The following is a 6,000-nucleotide window of genomic DNA, read 5'->3' as shown; positions in this document are numbered from 1 at the left end:
TCTAATGGAGTGTTTTAGAGAGGCAGAAGTTTCCTAAATGATATGGACCTAGCTGGTTTTTGTGAAGGAAAAGAAATGACACCATCAAGGAAAAATATACAATTTGCTCCCAAATGGATTGCTCCTCCTGATGGCTTTCTCAAATTTAATGTTGATGCTGCTGTGGCGCGATCAGGAGATAAAGGTACGGTGGGTGTTATGTGTCGGGATAGCTTTGGAAATTATGTTGCTGCCAGTGCCATTGTCATTAATGGCTTAGTTGATCCACCTTCTCTAGAAGCCATGGCTTGTAATGAAGCAATTTCTTTGTCACTTGATATGGATGTGCATAAATGTGTCATAGCTTCAGACTGCTTGGAAGTAATTGTCAACATTCATAAGCAGAATTTGTGTGCATACTCTGCGATTCTAAAGGAGATTAAGGCTAGGAGTGGGCTACTTCAAGAAGTAATTTTCAAGCATGAAGGTAGAAGCTCTAATAGTGAGGCTCATGTTTTTGCTAAAAGTGTTTGTAATATGGCACCTGGAAGATATGTTTGGCTCCTAGAGTGTCCAGAAATGATACATTAACCTCAAAACATTATTGAGTAAGAGCCTACCTTCCTCTCAAAAAAAAAAAAGCAGAATAGCAGTCACACGTTTGACTTTCAGCAGACAATCGTAGAAGCTGGAGCAATTGTTCACGTCGAATATTTCTTTTCTAAAGCGAACAATCTTATTAAGAAGCTGGATTATTTTTTTCTAAACCGAACAATTTTATTCAGAAGCTGCAAATTTCCGGCTTCAAAAAAATGTTTCAGAAATAAAGTTCATCTGAATATAATCAACATGGTCTAATTTTGAAGATGTTTCGGATACTCCGCTCATTTCATAAAGTATACGACCTGGTTTAACAACGGTTACCCAATATTCGGGGGATCCCTTTCCCTCTCGAGCCCATACATGTTTCTGTGGGTCTTATTGTAACCGGTTTGTCGGGAAAGATACGCACCCAGATTTTTCCACCACGACTTGCATATCGTGTCATTGCTCTTCGTCCTGCTTCTACCTGTCTTGGGGTGATCCAAGCGGGTTCAAGTACTTGAAGAGCATATCTACCAAAACAAATACGATTGCCTCGGCAGGCTTTTCCCTTCATTCTTCCTCTATGTTGTTTACGAAATCTAGTTCATTTGGGGTTATAGTCGATGGTTCTTTCTTAGTTCCATCTCTACTGCAAAACTGGACATGAGAGTTTCTTCTCATCTAGCTCCTCGCGAATTAAATGAGAAAGCGTGCGAAATATTACTTTTTGAAATATTACTTTTTTTTTGTCTAAATCTACGATTGCATGCAACTTGATGTCGTCTGCATGTGCGCCGGCCGGGGCGCAACAGACTTGTCAGTGTCACACTAAGCTTTTTCCACTTCAGATTTAATGTTTTGGGCCTAAATAGTTTTAACAAACTGGTCTACATGTGTAATCCAGTCAAATTTATTCTAAAACAATTTTTTATTGTTCCAACAATACAAAAAATTCATTCGGGAATAGAAAAAAATTGTTCCGGAAAAAAGATAGTTACGTGGTGTTATGTGATGCGCGCCGGCAGCGCTGCTGCATGTACGCGCAAGCGTTCTTTGTTGGGCCGAATCAACCTTGTGGACCACTGGCATGCATACATCAGATCTGTGTTGGGCCTCGCGATATATCAACACACGCACTCGAGCGTGACCTGTAATATTTTTTTTTGAACTTAAACGTGACCTGTAATATTTCCGATCCCATCCCCGCCTCCGCACGTATTCTTCTCTTCCCGTTGGCTCCTCCTCCACATTCCAATCCACGCCGGAGAAGGCGAATAAAGCAAAGGGATGAGAGGCCACGGCGTCGACGCTAAACGCGCGCGATTACTGTTTTGCCAAGTCATTAGCCGCGGCTAATCGTCGGAGTCGGAGCGGCGGCGTCAGTGGATGGCCCGCTTGACGTCCAAGCAATGGCGCGACGCATCCACCTCCTGCTCCTTGCTGCGCTCGTCTCCGCCTTGCTGCCGGCGGCTCCGGTCTCCGGAGTCGTCCATGGAGCCCGTCGCCACCTCGCCGTCGCGGACGGCGTCGGCAGCGAGCACCGCCGCCTACTAGGTAACCTCCGCTCGCGCCTCACTCGATCTCTCCGCCTGCTATTTGTTTCCGGGCGATGCATGCAGCAGCTAGCTGCACTTGAATTCGTCTTCGTCGGCGCGCGGCGCTTCAGTTGATCGATGAGCTTTGTTTTGTTTGCCGTAACACGTTCCCACCCGCGGATCGGATGCGCTGCAGGGGTGGTCGAGCGGCGGGCGCGCGGTGCGGTGGCCGCCGGGCGGTGGTCGGCGACCGTCAGGAAAGGCGGCGGCCACGGACACGGCCGCGGACACGGACGCGGCCGCGGGCACGGCGCGCCGGAGACGCCGGCCATGTACTACCCCCGCACGGTCGCCGGCAGCGCCAACTACCACCACGGCCGCAGTGGCGCCGCGGCGACGGGCCCTGCCCGGCCGCTGCTGGTCGCGCTCGCTGCGGTGGCGGCCGTGCTGCTGCTTCGTCTCTGACCTCGACGGGTCACCTGCAGTGCTTGCATTGTTCACTCGATCGGTCGCATGTTTCCATTCTAGTTTTTGGTGAGATCGGCGATGGATGCCGAACGCTTCCGTGCGTGGTTCGATCTGCTATTCTGCTCACGCACGCGAGGATGATGGAAAGCAAGCACGGAACAATCTCGTTCTGACACGCGATGCATCATGCATGGAATGAAAAAAAAAGGGTAATCCTTTCGTGTTTATGGAAAGATCTGAACCCGTACCCAATCATGTCGGAGTTGCTCTGTTACCCTGCATCACGCCACCGACAGACATCATATTCATATCATTATTACTCGCCGAGACGACGATCCTCACCGTCGCCATGGAGCAACGACGACGGAAGAAGCCATGGCTTCCTCTGCTCCTCGTCTCTCTCGTCGTCTTCCTCCTCTCCGTTGCCTTCTCAGGCGCCGACGCAGGGGCCCATGCCCCTGCAGATGCCAGCAATGGAGAAGGCAAGTGTCATCTCGTTCCCTGCTGCTAGCTCCAGATTGCTCCCGAGTTTCTGACATCGCTGCCTGGATGCGTATGCGCGCAGGAACTAACGAGACGACGCGCGGCGCCAGCGGGGGCGGCGGAGACTGCCACGGGCGCCACAGCCACGGCCACCACGGCGAAGGCGGCGGCCACCACGACGGGCGGCACGCTTGGGGGCCGCCGGCCGCCTCCAACCCTTGGGTCGTCTCTCCCGGGCCGCCGGCTTCCAGCGCAGGGGCGCCGCCGCGGCCGGGGTTCACGGCGGCCACCGGCGTCGTGCTCGTTGCAGTCGCCGTGTTGGATGGCTGGTTCGGACTTAGTTTACAGTGAAGTGTAAGACTAGCACCTATAGCCGTCGATGGTTGTTCTACTCAGATTTCAGCGACAGTTAAAACTTTTAAATTACTTTTTTTAGGAGAAACTTTTAAATTACTTGTGTTACTAGTAGGAGATGTACGTGCCTGGCACGTGTTTAAAGAATAATTATACTTAAAAATAATTTGGTTGCATCAAGACTACTAAATTTTTTAATTTATTTATTAGTAGATCATAGCAATTCAATATATTATTATGCTGCAAGAAAATCTTTGCCGAGGGTCATTACCGCTCACCCATATAGCTGCGACTTGATCCACCCATATATCTCCTCTGATCAACAACGGATATGCTTGTATTAAGTTCAATGTTGTACTTTGCAATGTTAGACACCGAACCAAGATTCTTGAATTGAAGCACATATGGGTTGTCCTGCAGAATTCCCAAAATCAACCGGATCATTGAAGTATCAAGATTAGGTGATCTTTTGACCCTATGTGCAATGGTCTCATTAGTATTATAAAAGTATAGTTGCATATGGCGAGGCCATCTCCCACCAGGAACAGGCTGATCCAACCAATAATACATCTGACCGTGTGCTTTAAAATAATACACACAAGTACCTCTTGCATATGGAGATTATGATCAATGGAAACTCCAAAGCTTGTGAACGAGAAGTGACTATTAAAATACCGAATGTGCTTCTGAAAATATTTTGCATTCCTGTCAGTCTGACTGGCAAACAAGCGGCGTAGCTCTGATGGTATCTCTAGAACATATATATTAACTTTCCTTTTCTGCAACAGAAGGTAGGCCCTTCACCTAGGAACCTCTTTGCATGGCATAATTCCCAGGCTTTTGCCTTTTTCATAACATGGTGTTTCTTCGAAAGATCCTTATATTCATCCCACATATTGTAATCTGTTAAGCCCATTTTCATTCTTGTCTATATTTTTTTACATGTTCATATCCTTTCTTTGCCTAGATGCTTAATATGTTCTGCATTGTTTTTCTCTAGGGTTTCTTGATTAACGCTGTCTATGATTTTTTTTGCTAAACCCCATCTAGCTTATGCTCAAATAAAATCATATGTTACATTAGATTTTTAGGAATAACTGGCTGCATTATGCAACCTTTATATCCAATATCAGGATCCAAATCATACTCGTACCGGAAATCTTTGTGTATAGTGAAATAAGGGAATTATTTATTTATCAACAGATATATATTAATATTAGTTAGTTCAATCAGATTAGTAACTAACCCTAGTGATGAAATACGCGTGCTTCATCATCCTCTATATCAGCAGGTCCACAATCCTCTGGGTTCATTTGATCTAAATCATTTTCTATTAAATACAAATACCAAATCATTTCATTGTTCGTTAATTATCAAATAAGAATAGATAGGCATGCTAAAGCAATAGTCATTACCTTCAACTCCGTGCATCTCGGATCACCAGGTTCCATAATCCCGAGTCAAATTGATCCTCTCGATCCACATTTCTAGTGTGCACCCTAGTTAATGGAGGAGACTGTTGTTGTGTTAATGCAGATTGTAATATCCCAGTAATATTAGTTTTTGTCTGTTCACATGAAATTGTAGGCTAAATATTATGGTCCACATAAAAAATACGACAGTTATTTTCATGCTCGATTATAGATTATATTACCTTGATTGAGTATATTTTTACCTTTCGGCATTCATTAGCTTTTATAAATCTGTCGTTTCAAGATATCTTCTCATAGCATACTTCTTTTTCAGCTCCTCCGAGGTAATCTCATCCTCAACTCCTAATTTTCCGGTACAAAATGGCATGATAGAGGTATCATGTAACGACCCGGCCCGGGATAACGGCTAAGATCTACTCTGCACGTTGAGTAAACCACACCTGCTAAATAACTCTCTTGCGCTTTCGTCCTCGCTTCGCGCAAAAGGTTGCAACCGGAGTTACTAGCTTCTCAGAGACCGGGTATTTAAGCTGGTTCAACTCCCTCTCGTTTCTTAGTTTGGGACTAAAGGGCACTGCCCGCGGTGCTACAGTAGCATCGCTACAGTAACCGCGAGGCCCACTGGGCCGTTCTGTTACAATCACCCACTCTTTAGGATTCGACACTCCCGTCGAATCATCGAACCAGCTTACCCATACGGGACACAGGGCCAGGATCTCCCCTCTTGGCTCACGACTGTATGTCCTAGTGCCAATCAACACATGTACACGTCCATGCGTCCAGTGCTAACGGCGCATCCCAGATGCCCGCGCACTGACCCGCACACGCCCGTGTACATGCTGGGCCCGTGACCCACACCTACCCGTGAAATCGCGAGAGTCGGCTCTAATACCAATGTAACGACCCGGCCCGGGATAACGGCTAAGATCTACTCTGCACGTTGAGTAAACTACACCTGCTAAATAACTCTCTTGTGCTTTCGTCCTCGCTTCGCGCAAAATGTTGCAACCAGAGTTAGTAGCTTCCCAGAGACCGGATATTTAATCTGGTTCAACTCCCTCTCGTTTCTCAGTTTGGGACTAGAGGACACTGCCCGCGGTGCTACAGTAGCATCGCTACAGTAACCATGAGGTCCACTGGCCCACTGGGCCATACTCTCGCGG

The sequence above is a fragment of the Panicum virgatum genome, chromosome 2K (genome assembly GCF_016808335.1).
Source record: "Panicum virgatum strain AP13 chromosome 2K, P.virgatum_v5, whole genome shotgun sequence".
NCBI lineage: Eukaryota > Viridiplantae > Streptophyta > Magnoliopsida > Poales > Poaceae > Panicum > Panicum virgatum.
This window is presented reverse-complemented; position numbering follows the sequence as displayed.